The sequence below is a fragment of the Caretta caretta genome, chromosome 6, assembly GCF_965140235.1.
Source record: "Caretta caretta isolate rCarCar2 chromosome 6, rCarCar1.hap1, whole genome shotgun sequence".
Classification (NCBI taxonomy): Eukaryota; Metazoa; Chordata; order Testudines; family Cheloniidae; genus Caretta; species Caretta caretta.
The window spans coordinates 23,193,228-23,218,332 of NC_134211.1; the positions used below are offsets into that span (position 1 = coordinate 23,193,228).

Sequence of the window (25,105 nt, forward strand, 5' to 3'; positions counted from 1 at the left end):
GGGGTGAACAAACTCAGTGGAAACTGCTGAGTTTCACCTGGTTTTGTGCTGAAACTGCAAAAGCGCATGTTCTCTCCCGGTCAGGCTAAACTTTCAAGTGCACATACGGAATATCCTAGTTCCCCTCCCTACTTGGAAAATTGTATTGCTCCTATCCCTCCTGGTTTCTTGATCCACCTGTGGGTAGGCATCGGAGGCCATAAAGCCTCATAAATAGGTGAGGGAGAAAAGGATTTGTTACAGCCTGACCAATCTCGGGCAAGCTGGAAATAGGAAGGAGAAGTGAGGACATAGGTGGCAGACTGGGATCGGGATGGGGCCCCGCATTCCTTATGTCTAATAAGGTCGTGCAACAAGTTGTAGCCAGCCCTTTCTCCAGACCTCCTTACTCCTTCCTGAAAACAGACTGGGGGGAGAAATCATTCAGAGCCTAGATGCCCCCCACACTTGCTCTATCGAATATTTGGGACCCCACAAATTGTATAGTTTGCCCTGCAAGAGAGGACCCTGCTCATGCAAAATCATTCCACCAACCTGTTGTGATCCTTGCTTCCAAATATTCTAGGTTTATTTATTTGTGAAAGCTTGGTGCATGCTTAAAAGCCTTTCCCTGCATCTCTGTGCTGGCTTCAGCATCACACACATGCTGACCATGATCTCTTCTTTGTGACGTTGCCAACCATTCCCCCCAGCAACAGACACTAATGTCACAACTAGCAGATTATGACTGCTTAGCAGAACCAGCAGGAGAGGAAGGTTTGGACTGGGAGAAGGGGGAGAGAAATACAACCCTTTATGTAAAGTTTGCTGGCCATTTTCGGGAGGAGACAGTAACAAACTCAGATAACAAGGTGCACACAGAATTAGCTTGCTGGTGCTTTTTAAAAATTATTTTTCCAAGTGTGGTCATGCAATTTCCATTTGTATTCATTGATTTTTTTTTCAAAGCAAGGCCATCCCTGCAGGCTTCTTTCTGTGTTAGAGCAGGTTCTCTGCTGGGAATCCACATGGAATGTCTTGCTTTATTTGCACTATGTACAACCAAATTCCCTTCATTAAGGCCAGGGGTTGCAAGTCTGTCTGAACTGCAATTAGCAAGAGACGTTTGGGCGGGAGGGAAAGTCAATAAATTGCTTGGTGTAGATTGCATATTTCAAATTAACTGGATATCTAAACAGCCAGACTGAGATGTGGTAAATCTACTGGGGAGATGAGGCATGGCACTTCAAGTATATAACCATGTTATTTCATGTAACTTGTGATTGTGGTTATGAAATCAACAAGCTTTTTACATGGCTTCTTATATTGTACTGCTCCAAAATCCTATCTTCTTTCCAATCCAGTAATTTAATCTGATCAATACATCCTGAAATGTTCCAGATCAGGAAAGGCATAATGCACATGTCTCTCTGTTGTAATTAATTCTGAACTCACTGCACCAATGAGGTTCTGCTGTAAATTTCAAGTAACTCCATTGAGTAAATCTGGATTTATAGCAGTGTAATTAGAAGAATTTGGCCATGAGTGGGATTTTCAAATGCCCCTCAGGGAATTAGGTGCCTAACTCTCATCAAAAGTTAGGTGCTGAATTTCCTTCAGCTCCTTTAAAAATCCCACTCCATGTGAATATTGACACTTTCAGGAGGAAATAAGGATACATGTTGAACCCATAAGTAAGATGATATGGACTTTAAACTTCTTAGAGGGGGAAATATTGTGGGCTAAATTCTTTTCTGGTGTGAAATTGGCAGAGCTTCATTGGCTTCAGAGGAGGTACACCAATTTATTCTAGCAGAGAATATGGCCTGGTAAATGTAGTTTATAAATTGGGACCGTGCCTCCTAAAATGAGACTTTTGGAAAGTATAAAGAAGGCATGGGGGTGGGGGTGGGGGGTGGAGAATAAAGGATATATTTTTATTTTTCAGATACTAGAATTGCCTCCCACTCCCTTGGCTTGAAAAAAATGAACATTTCAGATGACAGGTGCACAGAAATGCAATTAAAAACAATTTTTGAAAAAGCCTTTGAAAATCTTTCCAGTGCAGAATGTGAAGTCACACACAACACCATCCAATTTCTGTGTATCAATGGAAGGTTCCGTAGGGGATGGATGATCTTGTGGCTAAAGCAAAGGAGTAAGAATGAAGAGATCTGAGTTTCATTCCCTGCTCTGCCACAAACTGTTTTTTTGTGGCGTCTGGCAAGACACTTACTTTCCCTGTGCTTTGTTTTCTCTCTCTTTACTATGGGTCTCATAAAATTTACCTCACATAGTTGTTTTGAGGATTAATGGTCCAGATTCTCAAATGCAGCCAGAGGGATGTGCCAGAAGTTGAGCCTTTTACCCCTCCCTGATCCCAAGCGCAGTCCTACACTGTCTGTAGCTCCAGGGTAGCTTAAAGCAGGAGTTCCAGGGAACCACCTGCCCCAATTACCTCTCCACTCACTGGAGACTACCCATGCCAGGAGGATTTGGCTGCTTTCCATTTCCTTTGAGCTACAGAAAGGGGCTAGGGAATCTCTCCCATAATGTTTGTAAAGCATCTTGAGATGGAAGGTGCAATGCCAGTGCCAAGTATAATGGATAGGAAGTTGAAATAACTGAGTGTTTGTGTTTCTTTAATGTTTTGAAGCTAAGTTGGGTGGCATGGTTGCATCATCCTGCATTCCATACTGGATGACGTTGGTTTGGGGAATAATACTGAATTATTGTTCATTGCACCTGCACCTATGACCAACAGGAGTCCAGAGTTACTTTTCAATACTTTTCAGTATGGAAGTGCAGGGTGAGTCTACTCACCCACTGGATCAGACTTCACAACACTATAAAGAAATTCATATTCCTCAAATCATAGCATATCTATGAGTTGTTCCCCTTGTTCCTTGGGGAAAGTGCCTTAGCAAGACAACAGGTTCCAGTGAATAGAGCACTGGACTGGGATTCAAAAGGCCTGTGTTCTATTTCCCAGTTTTGCCACTGAGGTGCTGTAAGACCTCAGTCAAGTCACTTCACCTCTCAGTGCCTATTTTCCCTCCCATCATTTGTCTGTCTTGTCTATTTAAGCTCTTTGGGGCAAGGACTGTCTCTTATTACATGTTTGTACAGTGGCTACCACAGTAAGGCTCCATATCAGTTGGGGCCTCAGGATGCTATTGTAATGTGAATAATAAGAAAGCATGAGATGTATAACTCTGTCAGCATGTCTAAACTCACTCTCTTCTCCCCTCCTAATCCGTGATGATCAATTTACAAAGCAGCATTTCTCCAATACCTCCTTGTAGTTTTCAAATGTGAGGTTTGTATCTTTGCTGTATTTCACCATGAAATGCTGACCAATTAGTTGAGTCAGATCTGCACCTCTACAATACCTGACAGCACAAAACTAGGGATGGTCCCAAACAAAATACCATATCCAAACACCACTTTGCTTTGGGAAGTTTGGATCTGGATACTAGCTTGGTGACTCAGGCACATATGTGTGTGTGAAACGCAAAGCCAACTGGCTGATCCCTCAGTTCATGACAGCTCAAGAGACAGATACTGAATCTTTAGTGGATCTAAGTTTATGTGTTATCATTACCGAGTATATCTGCCTTTACAGTAACTGATAGCACCCGCCTCAAAAGCATCTGAGTCAGAACCAAGAAAAACTGTAGTAAAGCAACCTTCTTGCAAATTTTTGTCTCAACAGTTGAAGCAGTAAGTGCAAAAGAGAGGAGTTATCTGGGGAAGATAATCATTGGTCTTTTTCCTTTGAAAGCCCATGTAAGGCTGCAGGTTAAGCTGTACGTTTTTTTTTTTTTATATTTACTAAGAAACTCTCCAGTCTTTCAACTCTGTATCAGATGTTAAATTGCCTGATGACTATGCCTTGCTATGCTTTGATGGTTTTGTTAAAATTCCCGCTGTTGCTATCGTTGGAGCAGCCCCACCAGAGGAGCAGTTAGAGCTAGGTGAATACTGTAAAATATTTTCCATGTATTTTCTCCAATGTTGTTCACACTCCTTTTGAGTTCACCTTATACACACACATACTCATGGATGCTCATAGACAACAAATATTAAATTAATTTTCCACAACAGTTTGGACCAGAAATTTTATTATAAAATTTGTGGCTCTCCAATGCGGGGAACAGATACGATAGCATGTATCTGATTCAACCAATCCTAACTAAACAATACAGCTCGCATTTTAGATCTGAAATAGCAAACCGCAAAGAAAACAAAAATAGTGAAAACTACCATTGAATAAACAATAAGTTTTCAAAAACCACAGTCATTTGCAGACAAGAGGAGGCATGACATTCACAGAATACCTTAGCCATTCTGAATTGTCCTGTCTGCTTTGTTAGCAAGAGCTTGGTGTTGTGCATTCTGGATTAGTGGTTTTAAGAAACAGCAGTCTCTCTGGAAGTCCGTTATCTTCTACAGGCAGCTCACTGCCTGCTGTACGCAGCTGCATCATGAAACCCATTCAGTGCAGTGTTGCAGCCACATTGAGAAGAGGTGTGGTGGGGCAGGAGGGAGAACGCAACAGCCTTAACAGCAAAATGAGAGAACAGAAATAGGATAGCAAAAAGTTGGGGGGCCCATCCATAATCTTCTTAGTGGCTGAAGCTGTGATGGTCTTCGTTATTCTTCCATTTTCTGGTTCATGTTGCATCTGTAGAGCTCTAGGGGTAGCATTGGGAAACTCTGCATTGCTCCTGTTCTGTAAATAAAAAGTGGGTTTGAGCCTTCAGCAGTCAGAGATCTATTTGTATTTAATATTTTTTTCCTGCTCAGAACCGCTCTGAAATAAACCTATTTTGACTTCCCCAAGCTGTGAGCACTGAACAGGTTAAAAAAGGAAACAAGCTAAAAGCTCTGTTTCCTGTGCCTGAAAGTCCACTGATGCAGGGTGAAATTAAAGGCTATAAATAGCTCCTGTCTCTTCAGCTTCATCATGCAAGCTTTGGCTGTGCGCTAGGATTAGAAGAAGACAGAATGGATTTCTGTGTGGCGTCAACAAGAGTCAAGGATTATGCCCACTGTGCACATTGTATTGTTCATTTCTCACAGGCCCTTGCAGGAAAATTAAATCCCTTCTGATACTCAAGGTGCAGGGAGCAGAGGCAGCTTTGAGCAGGACACGTGCATTGCAAAGCAATTTTACACAGTGGCACCTAGCTTCCCATGGGGCCACGGCATCCAGCCCTGGCTGCATTTTCATTCAGGCAGACAACGCAGCATGGATCCCAGCAGGAGGGAGTTTGGACTTTCCTTGCTCTGAGCTGGTAGCAGTGAAGTTCATTTCTGCTGAACTGTTTTGAAGGCTGGCTGTTGCCACCATAAAATAATAAATAAATAATGTGGTGCTCCATCACTGCTTGCCTTTCTAGTGACGAGTATGGACTCTGATGACATGAGGTTTTCACTGAGTTAACAGCCAGACAGTGTGTCTGAGTTAATTCCAAATAGAATCTCATGGCAAATATGAGGCAGCGGGAGACAGGACTCAGTTTCTTTCTTAATGGAACAGTTCAATTTGGTATGACCCTACTTGTGGTTTAGATTGCAGGTGTTTTTGTGAAATGCACCACACCTTTCCTCTTTCTCCCACAGACAGTCTCTGTCTGCTTTATTTTTGTGTGCTGTCACAAGAGTGATTTTTTTAAACATGGAATTATTGTTAATTTCTCTTTAATGCCTTTGAATGTGAACAGAGGGGACTGGCTTGTCAGGGAAAAAGCATTAGCCAACAGGTAGGTCATCTTTTGGGGCTATCGCCTTTGATAAGTATCCCTTTTTTGAGGTCCCAATCCTATGAGATGCTTGTTCCCTCCTGTGAGTGCCCCCAACTCCCATTGACTTAAATGAAAGTCGAGGGTGCACAGCACATCTTGCGGGTTTGGGGCCTACACTGTGTGTTTATTTAGTGCCTGCGTTATAGCTGGTGCTGTTAGTCTCTCTGCTGTGTGCACAGCAGCTTCACTGGAAACAAGAGAGAAAGATTAGTAACGTCTGACTGTCATCTTGGTTGCATTGCCATGTGGAAAGTAGCTGTCTCCGCTGAAAGTTGTGTGTGTGGATACAGCGGTGACGGGTATTATCAGGAGAAAACAAGACAACATATATGTTCTATTTTTTCCGTTTAAAGTTGCATCTGTTACAAGCTTTAGGCATATTTATGATAAGAAAAACACCACCACCACTGCAATGTGTCAGCAAACCACCAAAGACCAAATATAGCCATTCCACAGTGAGTTCTCAGAGCCACATTTAATATATACACACAAATAAGTAACTAAGAGGCAGGGTGAGCAGGGAATGGTTAGGTCATGGGACTGGAAGCCAGAAAATCATAGTACTATTCTTCCTTACCCTGTCACTGACCAGGGCCAGATTCTGCCACCCATACTCTTGCTGGGCACTATCTTACTCCTCTAATAATCTCATCAAGTTGGATCATGGCCTAGCCTATGAAGCTGCTCAGTTATATATGAGGAAGACTAAGGCTGTGTGCTGCCTTTCTGGATCCATGGCTCTGTGAACTAGGGGGAGCAGGTGCTGTGTGCCTGCTGCTTCCCCTTCCTGAGTAGGGCTCAGCTTTGCTCCCCCACTCCTATTGAAGCCACCAGCACAGCGGTGCAGGCCAGTAGCAGATTACTACCCTATGGAGCTGTTCCTGACGTAGGGTAGGGAGGTGTTTCCCCCCCGCAAGTTCCACTGATCCCAAATGTAAGGGGACTGTTGCTCCTTTACTAACATTCAGTGGGGGTGTTTTAGTTGGTAGCTCCCAGTACTCAAAGGGGAAGGGTCGATGGGAAATCAGGACCCTGAGACTGACAGTCCCCAGGAACAATGGGGAGAGGCCAATGCTCCAGGTCATCCTGAATGACAGGGCGGGCAAGCTCATCAGCGAGTCAGGAGCCCAGGGAGCTGGAGGCAAAGCAGCAGCAGCAGTGCGGAGACAGAGTAGGGCCGAGCTAAGAAGAAAGCAGGGGCCCGAGCTGAGCTGGGGAGCAGAGCTGGGCCAGATCCAGAGGGACCAGAAAAGCAGCCCAGAGAGAGCAGACCCTGTCCTGGGAGGAGAGCTGCAGCAACCAGAGCCAGAGGGACCAGAAAAGCAGCCCAGAGAGAGCAGACCCTGTCCTGGGAGGAGAGCTGCAGCAACCAGATCCAGAGGGACCAGAAAAGCAGCCCAGAGAGAGCAGACCCTGTCCTGGGAGGAGAGCTGCAGCAACCAGAGCCAGAGGGGCCAGAAAAGCAGCCCAGAGAGAGCAGACCCTGTCCTGGGAGGAGAGCTGCAGCAACCAGAGCCAGAGGGGCCAGAAAAGCAGCCTACGAAGCAGGTCAGTGCTCGGAGCAGAGTCACAGAGCAGCCTGCAGAGCAGACCTGTCCTGGGAGCAGAGCTGTAGAAGCCAGAGCCAGAGGGGCCAGAAAAGCAGCCCACGAAGCAGGTCAGTGCTGGGAGCAGAGTCACAGAGCAGCCTGCAGAGCAGACCTGTCCTGGGAGCAGAGCTGTAGCAACCAGAGGCAGAGGGACCAGAGAAGCAGCCCAGGGATCTGGAGGCAGAGCAGCAGCAGTGCAGAGACAGAGTGGTGGAGCTGGGGCTGGAGCAGTCCGGAGCTGGGTGCGGTGAGCTGGGAAACCAAGGGGGACCCTGGGCAGCAGGCCCAGCACAGGGAGACGCCTCAGCCAAGAGGCTCTGCAGGCCAGGCTTGGATCATAACCCCAACAGGGCGGGGGCGACACTGGGAAGAAGGGCCCTACCACTTAGAGCCTGAGAGTGTGTGGCGGCCACCAGAGCAAGTGTCCAACCCACAGCATCCCTGCAGCACAGCCAGGGCCGGAGAAGGCCTGGGACTTACAAGGAACAGACTGTGAACTGCCCTGACGTTCCAGAGGCACTGTTTGTGAAGTTCCCTGCCACAGAGCGGGTTGATGTGTTTCCTTTAACCTTTCCCATTTTTCCTTATTCTTTTTAAAATTAATTGTTGATTAAATAACTTGCATTTGCTTTAAATTGTATGTAATGGTCAGTGGGTCAGAGAAGTGCCCAGTGCAGAGAGAGTACCCCGGAGTGGGAACACCCTAGCCCCTGTCCTAGGTGACCACAGCAGGATTGGGGGTCAAGCCCCCCAGAAATCCTGGGCCCAGCCTTGTTGGGGTTACGAGGACTCTGCCAGACAGGAGAGTGGAAGGGGAGTCCTTAAGGGCAGGGAGACCACTGGGTAAAGGAAGTGGGAGCAAAGACTCAGATCCTTTCGCTAGCCCACTTTACCAGGGTAGTACAGAAGCCAGGAAAGTTCTCCACAATAGCGAGACTATTCCCCCGCTAACACAAGCATCCTGCCAGTGACACTTCCATCCCTTCGTGCAGCCCTTCGGAGAAGAGCCCCAGTTCTTTGGGAATTCATAAGTTAACAAGAAGGAAGTCGCACTCTTATATACCTCTTAGCTTCTTCCTATTGGAGAGGATCCCTTATTCTGAGCATTCATTGGTTTTGCAGAAGTGGAATTCACTCCTTGTGGACCTTATGAGGTCTGCAGCCTTAGGACTTCCTCCACAGGACAAAGGATGGGAATTGTGGTCAGTGGGAGACTTCTTGGCTAGCAGACTTAAGGATACACTCCTTCAGCCCCCAGACATCCTAAATTCTGTTTGACTGGGCCATTCTTGTTGACCTCTTAGGATTTGCAAGGAAAGGGCTCTTCAGCAGAACTTTAGATCATTCTAAACAAACAAATGAAAAAACCCCAAACCCCGAATCCCTCCCGCCTCCCCAACCTACAGAAGTTAACACATACATAACTTTTGTTGAGGTGAAGATAAGATTGAAGGCACAGATCAGTGATCTGTGTGCATATCGTCTTTCAAAGGTTAGCAATACAGAAAATGCAGAGTTAAGGTTGCACGTCTCAAAAGAATCATCCATCCAAGTTTCATTTTATCAGTGACCACTGCAACTAGAATGCCATGATCTTAATCACATTGTTCTGTGTCCTTCTATACAGCACACACGCTTCGCACAGAAGAATTCTATGAATTCCTAATTAGATAGCTAGGACACTAAATGCAGTCTTTACATGATCTGCAATGAGGGCTCAATCCTGCCTACTTCTAAAGGCATTAAGCACGTTATAGGAACTATTCCGCACTTTATAGGATTGTTACGACATTCCAAGATGCAATCCAGACTAGTGAGGGGCTGTGTCACCACCTGCCCTACAACCAGGGGTGCCTCACAATGCTTTGCTGCTGTAGCTCCCATCTGGGCTGCTCACTAACAGCCTAACAGGAGGCAGGTTACATCCTGGGTGCCTATGTATAGCCACTGCCATGGTCCAGCAACTGTGACCCCAGCAGTCTGTCAGCAAACATCAGCAACGCTCTGGCTTCCAGCAGCCTTGGTTTCTACTTACGGGATGACCCCAACACACTCCCAGTCCTGGATTTTCCCAAAAAAAACATGTGTGCTGCACTGTCAAGCCCTCTCCTGGACAGTCTGGTTATATTAGCCCCATTGCCCTTCTGAGGATGAACATTTGAAAGGTAATATGCATTCAGATCATGCACGTGTGCCTGTAACCTCAACTTCATCCTAACAAAGTTTTTGTCTGAGAATCAGACATGCAATGTCTATGTACAGAGCAGGGAAAGGATACAATATAAGTGTAGAGTGACGAATTGTAAATGCGTGACACAAGCAAGAAGACTGGAAGATGATGGATTATTGATGGAGATATTAAGGAATTTTCCTCCGGGAAAGAATGGCAGAGGCCCGTCGGGGAGGGGGGAGGGTTCGCCTTCCTCTGCAGCATGGGGCACGGGTCACTTTCTGGAGGATTCTCTGCACCTTGAAGTCTTTAAACCACGATTTGAGGACTTCAGTAGCTCAGACATAAGTTAGGGGTTTGTTACAGGAGTTGGTGGGTGAGATTCCGTGGCCTGCGTTGTGCAGCAGGTTAGACTAGATGATCATAATGGTCCCTTCTGACCTTAAAGTCTATGATTCTATGATTATTGTTTTTCCCTCTGGAAGGAGTCAGTATATCTCAGTATGGTCCTGTTCTATGGCTACAATAGGTCTTTGTATATTCCTGTTTTTATTTTTTAAATATTTCATTATGATTTTTCGTCCATGGACACATCAGATCAGACTTGTGTCTCCCTTATATATTCTTCCATGGAAACTGAAAGTCCATTTTTCTCTCCCTAGCTTAATCAAAGCCTCCTAAGGGTGACACACTATGCACTGTATCTGACAATTAAAGAAGAGAGATGTGATCAAATGTAGGAAACAGTAAAACTCATAAATGATTTATTCCATTAATGCTGGATCGTACCTGTTTCTCCTTTCCTGTAATACTGTACACCAGAAATCCTAACAGAGTGAAACAATAAGTGCTGTAGCCAGAGGTATATAAAAAAATCAATTAAATTCACAGTTAATGGTACTAGTTGGAGGTAAGATACAATAGCTGCCCTGGCAAAAAGTCAAAATATTTGTCAAAATTTTTGTTCCATTAACTGCATTAGAAATGGGTTTCTCCAAGAAGGGAAAGCAATAGGATTTGTGCTGCAGGGCCCAGTTCTTCTCCTGTTTAGAAGCCATTGAGTTAGATCTCAGCTGGTGTAAATCTGCATTGCTCTGTTGACTTCAGTGAAACAGGATCAGGTTTGTGGTCTTTAAAATGCTAACACTGTCACAAGAGAAGCCTCTGAATGTCAGAAATGCACTGCCAGTCCACATGTGATAAATGCCCAATGGGGAATGTGAACTGGGAGCCCAGAACTCATTGTGCATCTTGCCAGTGTGTGTTCAGCCTCTGTTCAAATCACCAATATAGGAACACATTCAACGAACAGACACAGATGGTGTCGCCCACCATGGGACCATCAGCACCCTCCCCCATAGAGGGAAAAAATTTACATCCAGTGTTATGTGAAGATACGGAGGAAATTATACAACCATACTCTCAAAGAGACCTCTCAGATGCTCCTCTGCCATTCAGCCTGTGTCCCTGCCACAGATCCCCAGGACATAAATAGTGCAAAATGTCACCACCCCTCCCCAGTGAAACTTTAATAAATGTAGGAAGTGGGAGAAGGAGATAGTGCCACTACTCTTCCTAGACATCTATCCAGTCAGACGAACAGATGGAAAAGCACAAACCGTTCTCAGAGAGAGCAGGAAATATGGATTGATGCCTACAGCTTGATTCTCTTGCCAAACAAACTGTTGTGAAATAAGCAATGGTGGGGAGCCTGGTAGGCAGAGGTACAAAATAATGTTCCATATAGTATCTGACAATAGAAGACCTAAAATACCTTGAAAAAAATAATATATTCATGTAGAATTCATTTGCATGAATGTTTTAAAAACATTTTTTAAAGAACAAGAGGAAATAAAATTGGACAGTCATAGAAATGGAACAGGTGTTTAGTTTGGAAGGTAGACCATTAAGCCACACTTTTGACTAAAAGGAGAGGGCTTGTCTATTCGGTGCTGGCGAAGCACACCAGAGGGGTATGCTTTGTAAATTGCTGTAACATACTGTGGTCTCACTGCCCCAGGCAGACCTTGCTAGTGTACTGTGAAAGGACTATGTTAACACAAAGTCGGTACCTCTTAGGGTTTATAGGGTGCAGTTAGAGCATGGCATGTTAGAGCGCTTTACAAATCACACCATGCTCTTCTGTCATGCATTGCCGTGCCAGGTGGACAAGCCCAGAGACTCAGCAAATTAACCAGTATATCCACCTGTAAGTCCTCTGTGTTTATATGACTCTTTGGAACCTGAGAACTAAGCATATTGTGTTGTTGCGTGAGTATGGTACCATTAGGTGTGCAAAGAGCTTTACAACAAGTCAGATTTGTTGGACGAAGGGCAGGCTCCCTGTTCTGAGGAGATGACAGACTGAAGGGACAAGTGGGTATAATGCAAACAGCTACCCTGTAGGCAAATACCGTGTTGTGCAGTCATTGTAGCTGGAATTCTTAGCAAAACAATTGGATTTACAGAAGTTTCTTAGAGAGCAGAGAGGAAGGGCAGGGGGGCTGGATGTACATTATTTGTTTACACCATGCAGGATGGTGTGAAAGAAGGCCCAAAGGCATGAGCGAGTGAAGGAGGCAAAAGTGTAGACAAGGTAGAGGTTTGAGTAGTCCAGGGGAACTAGAGAAGCCATAGTGGGAGAGGAGGTCAGAGAAGCAGATGGTTGTGAAATAGTAAATGTTTTGGAGCTTGAACTTTATATGGAAGAAGAGAAGATGCAAGTGCAGGGATTCAAGAAAGATGGAGACATGGCTGGAACAGTGAAAAAGGAAGAGGACACACTCCCTGGAAGGCAAATGCTGTTATAACTTGTGACACTGCGGCCATGCAGTACTGACAGCCTCACTTGCTTGGAAACTGTAGTGGACTGGGAGTCCAAAAAGTACTCATTTAGAATTGACCAGACAAGTAACAGAAATTACAAACAAGAACTGCAGGGCATATAAGCATCATGCTGTACGAGAACTGTGTGACCTAAGTCAATTGACAGCACAAAGAGAACGCATGGGATGAGAAGTAGACTGAAAGAGCTCACCGATGGTGTGAAATACAAAAGATTCACAGGAGAGAGATAACCATGCTGCAGCCTCCATTGCGCTCTGCCTCCCCATGGCCAGTGAGGAGGTTTGTGTATGGGGCTAGCAAGCCCGTTTGCACAAAATGATCAAGTAAGCAGGGTAGTGATGGAAATGAACAAGCATGGCTCAAACCAGGGGGCACTCAAGGAAACGAGTCATTGGCAGCACTATGGAAATATTCCGTCTTCCAGAAAACCCAAACTAAATAAAGAACAATTAAGATGATCTGGTGTTGTTAAATATCTTGCCTTCATCCACCTGAATGAACCTGTGAAACTGATTGCTCTCCATAACCAAGATTCAACTGCAAAGCAGAAAATAAATGGGTAGAAGGTTTCAGTTTGCCAGCTAGCCTGTAAACAGTGAGGACATAAGGTTGTACTAGATTTGACTTGCAAGATGCATAGAATGAGAGTTTCAAAAGCTACCAAGCAGAACTAACTTTTTAAGCTAAAAGAAAAGGAGTACTTGTGGCACCTTAGAGACTAACCAATTTATCATCCGATGAAGTGAGCTGTAGCTCACGAAAGCTTATGCTCAAATAAATTGGTTAGTCTCTAAGGTGCCACAAGTCCTCCTTTTCTTTTTGCGAATACAGACTAACACGGCTGTTACTCTGAAACTTGTTTTTAAGCTAAGGAAAAGATGGAAAGTTTCCTAAAGGTAATAGAGTATGAGAGATGCTGGCAGATAACCCACATTGCAGACTGTTGGAAAACTGTCTTCAAAATGTTTTTCTACTGGTTCCTTTTAACATCATTTTAAAATAGTTGGCAAGATTTAATGGGTTAATCGGTCTTCACTAGATTTTTTTTTTTTACGTTGATAAAGTGCTTTGGAGAAGTAGTTTAAATATTGAGCAAATAAATTGTTGCAGTTTCAGCCTGGAGGCAGAGTATAAAAGGAAGCAGCCGCTGCCCATCTCAGTCTGGAGAGGCTGCTGAAGGGGGAGGATGCAGACTGTAGGCTCTTTCCAGGGAGTGCCACAGGCCCTGAGTACAGAGCCACGGATCTCAGAGCTCCAGATGGACTCCAGGCTGCCTGACGAGCCCGGAGAAGAGACCGTGCTGGCAGGAGCTACACCACTTGAGGACCCCAGAGTCCCAGGGGAACCGTGGAGTATTGCTGAGGGAGAAAGGGTAGGAAGCAGCCCAGGGGATTTAGACTTTTCTCTGGTGAGCGAACCAGGGAACCAGTTAGAGTGTTTTGGGAGGATCCCCGCTGACGTGGTTGTGAGCACTCCCACCAGGGCCCTGGGCTGGGACTTGGAGGAGCCAGGATGGTCCATGTCCCCCTAACCTGGGCGCCACACACTCTTAGGTGGCGCCCCCCTTCCCCAATGAGCCAATAGGCCACATGGAACTCCAGAAGTGGGCACCTTTATTGACTCCAGCCATTAGACCATGCTGCCCTGAGTGGATGGGCCACTTTATTCTGGCCATTACGTCACACTGTCCTGAGCAGAAGACTCTAAAGAGTCTTTATTGACTCTAGCCATTGGGTAACACTACCTTGCCTGTAAAGGGCTGCATTATTGACTCTGGCCATCAGGCTACTCTGCCCTGACTGGAACAGTAGCTTTATTGACTCCGGCCATTAGGTTACGCTGCCCTGTGTGGAAGGGTGACTTTATTGACTCCAGTCACTAGTCAATACTACCACGTTTTATAGTCAGGGTCATCAGCATAGGACCTAAATGGCTACGGTACAGCCTCTGCCCTTTCTTTTGACCACACGTGACCCGACACCCTGTGGTGGGGTATATCTACCCTGTGACACTCTGGTAGAGGGAGAGTACTGTGCAGGAATAGATAGTCCATGGGCTTCCATTTAAATTGTATTTTATTTTCCAGGCTGGCACTTTAAGTGCAAGGCATATTGGTCTCCGTGCAGAAGTTAATGGCCCTATACTAAAGTGACAGCTGGGAAAGTGAGGGGGGAAAAACACATTTCAGAGGCAGTATGTAGCAGGTGAGAATCCACAAAGAGGCCCTGCCCAAGAGTTCTTTAAAAGTCAATAACCCCCCCACCCCCAGTATTTTTTTTGTTACAGTCAGGGTGGGGATCCATATTCTCCTACAGAGGCTGGCGGTAACAAGTGCAAATGAGGGAAGGGTTACATTTTTTTCTTGGCCTGGGAAAAACTGCCAGCACTCTCCAAAGTCTCCCTCATTATGAGGTAGTATCTATCCTGCCTTCTGTCCCAGCATGCCCCACTGGGAAGGACTATGAATCACAACAGCCCTGGAACCACACATCCCAGGATTCCCCCATCTCTCTGAGAGGGAAAGGAAAGCCTGGTGCCACGCACGGGTCATGGGTCCGGTCCTAGGCAGTGTTAGCTGCCTGAGTTCTTAGATCACAAACTACCTCCCATGGGACAATTTTTTCTCTCTCGTTGATTGTTCTTTTGTCCTTTGGATTGGTAACTACAGGAAATCCCTGGTAGTTTCTCTCTCAGTCTTAAATAGTCAGTAGGAAGCAGATGAAGGATGTTCCAGTGGTTTGCTCACTAGCCTGAGATATGGGAAACCAGGGTACAGTTCAGTGTGACCTATGAAAAGCCAAAAAACTCTCTGTGCCTTAGTTCCCCATCTGTAAAATGGGGATAATAGCACTTCCCTACCTCACAGGGCTGTTGGAAGGATAAATACACTAAGGATTGTAAGGCAGTCAGACATCCCAGTGATACTGGGAGGGGGAATATAATTGCCATATAAAATAGATTCATTATCCCATTACACAATGTATGAGCTGCTACAATGCACAAACTATCGGAACAATAGACTGTTATCAGGGAGTTAATGGACTAATGGCATAGTATACGGCAGTATGCTGCATAATTAAAAATATAATGCTCCCTATAATCTGTTTGCTTTACCGCATGGGTGAAGAAATCCAGGAAGTCTTATGGGAAAGGAGCTACTAGCAGCCATTTTTAAAAGTACCATAATATGCTTTCACTCTCTCTTTCACCCCACTCTCTTCAGGTATTATATACTATATGATGGTCCACATACAGTGTCCCTTGTTAAATGTTGTGTTCTTTCTTTGAGAATATCACATTCATCACTGAGCTTTCTGTGTCTCTTCTGATGAGGTACTGACCACTGGAGCATTTAACATAAGAAAAGTTATTTGCCAGTGTCCTGGCAAAATTTCAGTTTGGGAAAGTATGTTCAGTGGGTATTAATTTCCCTTGCAATTTCACTTGAATATCGTGTTCTTCACTTTATGCCTTAAATTGTGTTGTAATATTGCCCTGTGTTGCTAAACAGCTACTACGTTTTACCTGAGAGCTGGCTGCATTTCAGTGATGGGTGAAGTGATTCCTGTACTTGTACCTTGAAAAGTGCTTTGGAATCCTCTGAGATAAGAAATCCCAAATAAATATATGTTGTTGTGTTTCAGTGTGTGGTTTATTTAACCAGCTCTCCCTTCAAACAAGCAAACTTGTCTCAGTTCCGACAAGAGATGCCAGATATGACTGTAGGCTTACACACACTAGTGAATTTGAGGGCTTTTTTCATTGACTGAGAATATGTCCATGTAGGTTTAAAAACCATCCTGGCTGGATGCCGGGAATATATAGACATATATTTCTGTTAACTAATTGCCATCAGCAGCCAAAGCTTATTTCAAATTTATTTGTAATCATTTGCAGAATCATTTCTTGGTCTGCAGATTGATTATGAGCAATGTGATACAAATACTCAATATGCAAAATTGGAACAGGGTTCTTAAGTTTGACAGGACAAGTAAGTCGCATGGTATTACTTCTAGTTTCTGGCAGGATGAATGTAATTCTTAGAATTAGCTATCTGGGGTGCATACTCGTATTTGAAGTTTGAAATACCTTTTTTTTTAAACATTCTCCAGTATTTGCTTAAAGAGACACTGGCAACTTGAATATAGCCACTTTAGAACCATCAATTAAAAGTAGTCTCAGGACTGCACCTATCCCAGAGTATCCTTGCCAATTTCAATGGTTTTACAATCACATTTTCCTAACTTTTTTAAATGTATTTTTCTCCCCTGTTGCTGTGTGAAAGATCCACACAGACTGTGAAACTATCTGATTGTACAGGTGGAAAGAATGAAACTGACTGTACACAAAATGCCCAAATAAACTTTAAAAAGATAATTCCCCTCTCCCTTCTAATATCTTTCAATTATAGCAGTCTGGGGCATTGCTTATGACAACAGTATGGAAGAGATTTTCAGACAGAAGTGTGATTTTTTTAAAAATTGTTTTTATTATTTATTATTTATTAAGTTGATGGTATCCCTTTACAATTTGCTGTTTCCCTGTACACTCCTGCCAGTAAAGTCATTTACTAAAATATTTCCGGAGAGGGAACACACAAGGGTGATGAATGGAGAGGAAGAAAAAAAATTTTTTTTATTTGTGTGAAATTTTTAAGGTATTTGCTTGACTTCTGGGGTATTACCGGGACTCATCTCCTTTGCAAACAAGTAACACATCTTGATGTGCTGTTTGCCCAGCTCCTCTCATCATGTTTAAAATAAAATGTTGGTATTCCTCTCAGAAGATCTGGAGAAGAGGGGAGGGGGTATGGGGTGCCAGAGGGGTAGATTGGTCAGGGACACCTTTAGATCACTGCTTTGCATCAGTGTCAGAAGGGGGCAAGCCATAGCAGAACATTCTGCTGTAGAAAATGACAGTTGTTTTGATGCTTCTATAGTGGAGTTCCAAAGATGTGGGAAAGGATGCATTTTAATAGTTCAGGGTGTCTTTGGCCTCTGTTTGCCAAAAGCTGGGAATGGGCGACAGGGGATGGATCACTTGATCGTTACCTGTGCTGTTCATGCCCTCTAGGGCACCTGGTATTGGCCACCGTCGGAAGACAGGATACTGGGCTAGATGGACCCTTGGTCTGACCCAGTATGGCCGTTCTTATGTTCCGACCCTAGTTAGTCCATTCAAACCCTTTGCAGAGGCAGAGAGGCTGGTGCTCCTGGATTAACCTGATTTTGGAATAGGATGTTTAGCAGTTGCCTTCCTCATAAAATTCACTAATTCTGAGAAACCGCAACCAAAGAGAAAGCGATAAGGAGGCTTTTGCTGTGCTCTGTAGCCTCAGTTGGGAAGAGGCAGCTGTGATAGCATGTCGTCACTGCCATCACAAATAGAACAGGATGCCTATGAGGGGGAAGTGGCACTAATAAAACCCTGGGATTGGTTACAATCTACAGAAATCACAAAGCAGATGGATATTGAGCAGATAAGCGTTAATCTGTCCTGGGAGAGGATTAGTCAGGTGAAAGATGTCAATCTGTGTGTGTGTGTGTGTGTGTGTGCTTGCTCCTGTGTGGAGAGGAGGTGGGGATGGTGGGCAGCTGGTGCTGCTATCATCTTTTCAGGTCCTGTTTTTGACACGCTCTTGTGTTGTGGTGTGAAAGAAGCCCTATCTCCTGCTGAAGGTTTATTCCTCTAATTTCCACTGTAGAAGCAGGAAGAAAATGTGTTACACATTTTAAATAGGCTAATCCCTCTTCTTCTCCTTCAGTTCTTTAGCTTTATAGAGCGCCCTCTCTTTCATCCCAAACAGAACAAAATTGCTGTGGCATTTCACATACATTGTTTCATCCTGGTTTGGAAGCCCCACTTTTCTCTCCTTCCCCAAGACTAAGCACAGTGGTTGCAGTGTTAGCAATTAAAAATGTTATTCTACAAATCCAGTTTGTTTTATCTGAGAATTGCTAAACATTTTACAGGCATTAGTTAATTAATCCTAACAACATTGCTGTGAGGTAGGAAGCTTTAGAGGTCTGATTTTTTTCAGGGCTGCTGAGTACATGCAGCTTCATTGCCTTAATGTGAAGTTGAGGGTGCTCAGCACTTTTGGAAGACCCTATATGCTATTAACAGAACAATAAAACTGAGGCATATAGGGCAATGGGCCTAATCAGGTAGCATTCACGCATGTGAGTGGTCCTATTGATTGAAGAAGGGCTACAGGATGAAGCCGTAAGTGACTTGCCCAGGATTGCAGTGCATCAGGGACAGAGCTGGCAATAGAACCCAAGAGTCCTTGCTCCTAATCCCCTGCTCTAACCACAATATATAACATTTCTTCCTAGGTATTGTACATTGGATTGGTCTTTTCTTTTCCAAAGTGTGCCTGGACCTTTCTCTGCTTCTGCCTTCATGTTATGGCTTGCATGCTTTTCTCTTCTCATCCCACTTCATTCCTTGTCCCACATACTTTTCTTTGGCAGAGATGCCACTGCCTAATCACAGAAGTTAACATATCCTGCCAGGGTTATTCTTTGTATATCGTCTTTGCAACAATGCTGTTGCCAGGCTGTGTAAAAGATCTGGCAGTTTTGGATCAAACTAGAACATTATAAAACTATTGGGGTTACTTAGAGTACATAACGGCAAACTGTGTTCTGTTATTCTGCTTTGGGGCTTAGCTCTGAATGTCCTATCCGACATCCCTAGTGGGAGGATGAACAGCATGATTTAGCTTGTATGTGAGATATATAATTGCTTGCCAAGGGCCAGATTTTCAAATGGTCCCAACCTGACCTCTATTTTTCTGTACTGTGAGCACTTATTTCCATATTCAAATGAACTTCATAGAAAAGTTTTATTGGACTAATTAGAAAATGATAACCTTTCTATAGAATCTTTAAACTAATCTGTAAAATTGTACAGGAGGGATATAATTATCTATTAAGTTATGTAGGTATTTAGAATTTATTTCTATACAACTCTATTGCTTGCATCACTTATAAAGACAGAGAGAGAGGCCACATCTTGAAAATCTGGACCTATGTAGTTTTCTCTCTAAAAGCTTTGCTGTGAATGGACAGCTACAGATGTTGTTGAACAGATGCAGATGTTGTTGAACAGTTTCAGTTGCTGTGTTGTTTTTTAAATGGATGCTCTGGACTGATTCCCTAATGTCTAATATAGGGGTGGCGAACCTGAGCCTGAGAAGGAGCCAGAATTTAGTAATGTCCCATTGCCAAACAGCCACAGTAATATGTCAGCAGCTCGCCCACATCAGTTCTCTCCCTCCCCACTCCCAGTGCCTCCTGCCCACCGGCAGCCCTCCCCACACCTCCCGATCAGCTGTTTTGTGGCATGCAGGAGGTTCTGGGGGGTGGGAGGGGGAGAAGCAAGGGCATGGCAGGCTCGGGGAGGGTGCGGGAAGGGATGGAGTGGGGGCAGGGCCTGTGGCAAAGCCAGGGGTTGAGCAGTGAGCACCCCCTGGCACATTGGAAAGTTGGCGCCAGGAGCTCCAGCCCCGGAGTCGGTTCCTATACAAGGAGCCGCATGTGGCTCCGGAGCCACAGGTTGGCCACCCCTGGTCTAATACAAAGTTTGCCCTATCCTATGTGCTGAAAGGGGAGTGAGTTATTTTTGCCACACAGGTGCTAGTGGTTGCTGTCAGTAGCCTTCTACCAAATAATCTATGAATATCACTGAAGTTCTCAGGATGTGTGTGCTACAGTGTTAGAATTCATCTCCCTCCCTTTATTAAACGGGTGTGCCCTTTTATTTGTGCCATCCTTTTCTCATTCCCATTTTTCTTTTGTAGTTCCCAATCTTGTTCTGTTTTACATTTGGTTTTGCAAAATTTTGTTTGGGGTTTGAGTTTGCAAAACCAGGTGTGGTTTGAATCCAGGTCCCATTTTATCCTAACCACCAAAGTTTAGGTGAGTTTGGATGAAAGGTTTTGCTTTTGTCTCATCTTTATAATGAGCCAGTTGCAATGGTTTTGGTCTTGGAAATCCTTGTCATCCAGGTTTTTGAATTAGCAATACCATACTGGGGCTGACTTTGATTCATGTTCCATTTTAGTAGAAAGTTCTTTAATTTAGCCGATAAAGATGTAACAAGATCCAGTGGCTGGACGCTGCAGCTAGACAAATTCAAACTAGAAATAAACTGGAATTTTTTGAGAGTGAAAGCAATTAACGATTGGTACAACTTGCCTAGAGAAGAGGTGGATTCTCCATCATTTCAAGTCTTTAAATCATAGTTGGAGGTCTTTCTAAAATTACACTCTATTTTAACCAAAAGTTACAGGCTTGATGAAGGAATTGGTTGGTGAAATTCTATGGCCTATGTTAAATCAAATTAGATTATCATAATGGTCCCTTGTAGCCTTAAAATCAATTATCTGAACCACAAAAGTTCAGGGGGATTCACGCAAAAGATTCCAGTTTTCAGTTACCTCTGGGTTCTTTTCTTTTTAATCCTACCTCTGCATGTGATGTTATGAACGCATTGCACATTTTTATTCTTATAATTTCTACTCCTAGAGTGAGCTTGGAAAAGTTACTTCCCTCTCCTTGCGTCGTGCTTTTGAATGTCCTGATGTTGTTTTACAAGCTTCCTGTGGTCAAGCAGTTTGCCAGAATTTGCACTGACACCTGGAGTGGAGAAATAAAAGCTTCAGAGACATCAGGTTATTAAAGCTGAGAGGCCATGCTGGGAAAATAAATTGCCACCAGCATGAACTGAAGTAGAAATATTTGTTAACTTGCCTTCAGCCATGGATTTTTCCGTTTCCAAGTAAAAATACTTTATTTTTTTCTTCCATTCTGGTCATTTGTTTTGATGATCCAGAAAATGGCTTTGTTTTCTTTCCAGTTTTAACCTGTTTCCTTTATCACCCATATAATAATTTCCTGGGCTGAGAATGCTCATGGACTAAATTGTTGTGTCTCAGCTAGCACTTTTGAGAGATAGCAAGAAGAGAATCTTGCAGCAAAGGAAGATAAAATAAAAATCATGTGAAAAAAAAACTCTAAAACTCCATAAACCCCATAAAGGGCTTGATCCAAGGCCTGCTATACTCAATGGAGAGACTCCAATAGACTTTGATCGGCTTGGGATCCACCCTCCCTCTCCTTACCCCAATTTTTTTTAAATGCTATATTCCGAGTATCCTTTCAAATTGTTTTCCGGCCTCAATGGAGAATACCAATCAAGAGCTAACCCTTTCTGTTGCTTCTAAGTTGTTGATTATTTTTTTACTTGTGATTTGTGTCAAGCTACATTTGGATGGAAATTGGAATTCAGTTACAAAGGCGCAAAACTATCATTTTATTTTTTTACTAGTTACATAAAACTACCTTAAATGTGCTGGATACACAAGAAAAAAGTTTATCAAAATATGTTTTGCATTTAAAACTAACTGATTTATTAAACACAGGAAGTATTTTCTGTAGTTAGTGAACTGAACTGATTATTTATGCTCACCATGTCCCTCAAGATTTTAGAACTAATAGATCTCATCCTCTCACGCCTAATTTTTATTCATAGATTGGAAGAAGAAAACCAGCTTTCCTGCTTTTTCAACTCCCAATCTGTTTCTCAACTTTGAATGAACTAGTCATTGAACTGAACTAATTGAATAAACTGAAATGAAGAAAATATCCTTTCTACCCCTGCGGAAGAGGCTGCTGCTGTTAAAAGCTGGTTTAGCACTTCAACAAACTCCAGTTACAGGTGCTGAGCCAGTGACTTCTACCAATTCAATGGTCTGACTTTCTTTAAAACTTGGCTATAAATATGTACTACTTAATATTTTTATTTAATTTAAATTATTTTAATAGATATAATAAATTTAGGCTTCAGCATAGTTGGTCCTAATTTCAAATTTAATTTTAAATAGGTTTATATTTAACAAAAAATTGTTTAATTTCAATTAAAAAACTGATTTAAATTAAAAAATCTGTTTATTTTAATATTTTTTTACCCACCCTGTACTGAAATCAGTAAAAATATTTCAATTGACTTCAGTGGTCTTGGGGTCAGTCTCCTGCAAAACATGCAGTGGGCTACTGTGAAACTCACAGCGAATCAAAACAAATAGAAATATTACAAAAATCATTTGTGTATTCCGTGCATGCTCGCTTTTTCCTCTACCAAATTAGACTCATACAGTAGGTTAATACATCACTGGAGAATACGGCCTCTCATATTTTGCATTCTATTATATTAGGGTCTAATTGAGGCAATGGGCCTCATTCACCACTCACTTACACTCTTTTCCCTCCACTGACTTAAAAAGAAGTCGCCTGATTGACACCACTAACAGTAAGGTGAGAAAGAGGTTGTGACCTGTGGGTGCCCAGGGCAGCCCTCACTGAAAATGCCAAGGTCTGTGCAGGTTGCAAAAGGCAGAGCAGATACTCCCAAGACTGGTGGGTAACACTGAAGGTATTCTCCTCAACCAGTCGCAAACTGTGCTTCTGATTCCCCACACTGGTTATCAAGAAGCAAAAAACAAAACAAAATCTCACATAGCCCCCTTTATTGCATTCCAGTTCTCTGGCTCCCAATCAGCACCTAGGTCCAGTACAGTGAGAAGTTATTTAAAATAACTCTGCTCACATATACAAAATGTTCTTCTGACTCCAAAGGTTCAGCCACATTACCAGGTCAGTATAGGTTTGGATCATACCCAAAATACCACACTGCCAGCCAATCCTTTAGTATTGTGACAAAGTTCCTCCTCTACCTTGGTGGGTCTTGCACTTATTGGTGGATTTGCTTTGTTTTTTTTTTTTTCTTTGTTTTTCATTTTCCAAATCTGTTGAAAAACAGCAAATTGCCAGAGGATGTTGTGAGGGCTAAGACTATAACAGGGTTTAAAAAGGAACTAGACAAATCCATGGAGGATAGGTCCATCAATAGATATTAGCCAGAATGGGCCGGGATGGTGTCCCTGGCCTCTGTTTGCCAGATGCTGGGAATGATCAACAGGGGATGGATCACTTGATGATGACCTGTTCTGTGCATTCCCTCTGGGGCACCTGGCATTGGCCACTGTTGGAAGACAGGATACTGGGCTAGATGGACCTTTGGTCTGACCCACTATGGCCATTCTTATGTTCAAAAATGAATTTTTACAAAAATTCCAAAAAAAGCCCATTTTTTACCATGAACAAATTTCTTTTTTAAAATTAAAAATAGGTCAACAAATCTTGAATAAAGATAAATTAATTCATTGCACCTTTTTATATAAATTTTTCTTGCTATGTTTACTAATTTAAAGATTAGTGACCTGATTTTCAGGAGTCTTGAGCTCCCATTAAAATACCTTGATTTTTTTAAAAAAAAGAAAGACACATCATATATATATATCTATATATTTTTTTTAGGGTTGTTGGTGGTAATTGAGATATTCCTTCCAATATCTAGGAATGGCTGAGTGAAGCCAAGGAATATCCTTCCGCTCTGACTCCTTTTGGGATATCACTTGGTTACCACTCCATTCCCTTCTTGTAATGTCAGGATGAGGTCACCCCAGGGTGAATTAGAATCTTGACGCATGGCCACCTCTAGGCCAAGGAGACTCGTCTCCCCTGAGAATGCTGGCTCATAACTTAATGAGACTTTACTTGCAGCAAGAGATATCTCCAGCTTGCTCCTCGCACCCCCCACCCCTTCATTTTTTTTAATGTAATTGTTTCTGGTTTTCTGCCTTCTCATTGTAGGAAATGTCACATTGTTTAGTTATCAGCACGCTCACTTGGAGAAGTTTATTAAAGGCGATGTGGAGTTTCTGACATACCAGTGGCAGAGAAGTAAAATGAATTTCATGGCTGGGTTGCTAAAAAGCTCTTTTTTATATGGGTGTATTTAATTTGACTATTTTTTTATTTAAGAAAATTGTTGCCCGAAAGGCACGGACTGGGTGGGGTGGGAATGGCAACTGAGGAGTGAAGGATATGATGGGGATGGGGAAGAAGATTCAGTTGAGTAGCACTGTGTGTGATGCATTGAAGAGTGGAAGTTGCCACAGTTAGCTAAGAACATACCATGTTTTATTGGCTCATATACCGGTATTTGGAGACCAGATCAGCAGCACTGATCATTTTCAGTTACAGTGTCACACTTGAGAGTGTGGAAAATTACAGTGCCTCCCTGTATGCATTACTTATTCATTCCTCCTCTTCTATCCCCTCTCCTTGACTTCAGATGGTTACATTATATACATGCGGTTGACTTATGCATAAAATGGATGCTCACGTATCTGAAATGTGTTATTTGAGAGAGTCTGGAGTCTGCTTACTGTGCCCTCCATCGTCCTGGGGCAAATCCTGCTGAAGCACATGATGATTGCACCAGTGTATGTGAAAGCATAATTTGGTGTGGTTGGTAGGGATTTACCATATAGTTATACAGTGGTTTTCATGAAAAAGATGCCAAACTATGTACAGGAATCACTTTACTCATCTCTGAAATTCACTCAGTTCTGGGGTGAAATGTGGCAGCTGTTCAGCAGCGCTCAGTAGCATGACATAAGGGTTTAGGAACAGCCAGGAACAAGAATAAGCATAGGCAGAATGTATTTGCCAGGACACCTGGCTTCACATCTCTATTCTCAGGAAAAGAGATCTTCAAAGAGCAAAACCATTGAGGACCCCAGCTTTATATTTCATTCAAAATTAAAGGTTTTAAGCCGTAAAAGAGAGAACGCGAGA

General features: G+C 43.3%; 1 protein-coding gene across 17 annotated transcripts in view; it reads left to right on the plus strand.

Annotated features, from left to right (window-relative positions):
• BRSK2 (BR serine/threonine kinase 2) overlaps positions 1-25,105 on the plus strand; it is a 426,862-nt gene that overhangs the window by 95,556 nt on the left and 306,201 nt on the right. The gene's annotated exons all lie outside the window — the stretch shown is intronic.